Here is a 580-nt window from a genome sequence, read left to right on the forward strand (position 1 = left end):
CAATCTTTCAGTGATACCGTTATTTTGTGTTGGTAAGGCGATTCAAATCTGACACAGCTTTTCCAATACTTTGGGTTTTGAAATTCTAGTCCATTATCAAAAGAGAAAACATGGGGGCAGAATTCTATAACAGAAGTCATGAAAAGCTTGAAACAACGTTAACTGACTTATTTAGTAGAAGATTAAATCACAAAAACGAGTGAAATTATCAATAAACACTAAAATATAGTGATTTCCATCGCGAAACGGTTTTGAAACCTGACAGCGAGAAAACCTTCTAAAGGGAAGTCTTGGATTGTACTTTAGAGGGGTGCAGGTTCATGTGTACTTTCTTTATAGTAACGGCACTGTTACTATAACATTTTATAGTAATAGTAACGGCACTGTTACTATAATATATATATGCTTCTCAGGGTATCATGTCTTCATGCTTAGTTACCTTGTGGATGAGGTGTGGGAAAAAGAAGTGCTTCTGAGTTAAATGTCTTTGTTTGCCTGTTGCTTACCCCAGTGCACTGCTTCATTTGATTCATAGAAAAGGGGAAGGATCCGACCTCCCAAGGCTTGAGGAACTACTACA

Source organism: Penaeus monodon, chromosome 19 (genome assembly GCF_015228065.2).
Source record: "Penaeus monodon isolate SGIC_2016 chromosome 19, NSTDA_Pmon_1, whole genome shotgun sequence".
Lineage (NCBI taxonomy): Eukaryota > Metazoa > Arthropoda > Malacostraca > Decapoda > Penaeidae > Penaeus > Penaeus monodon.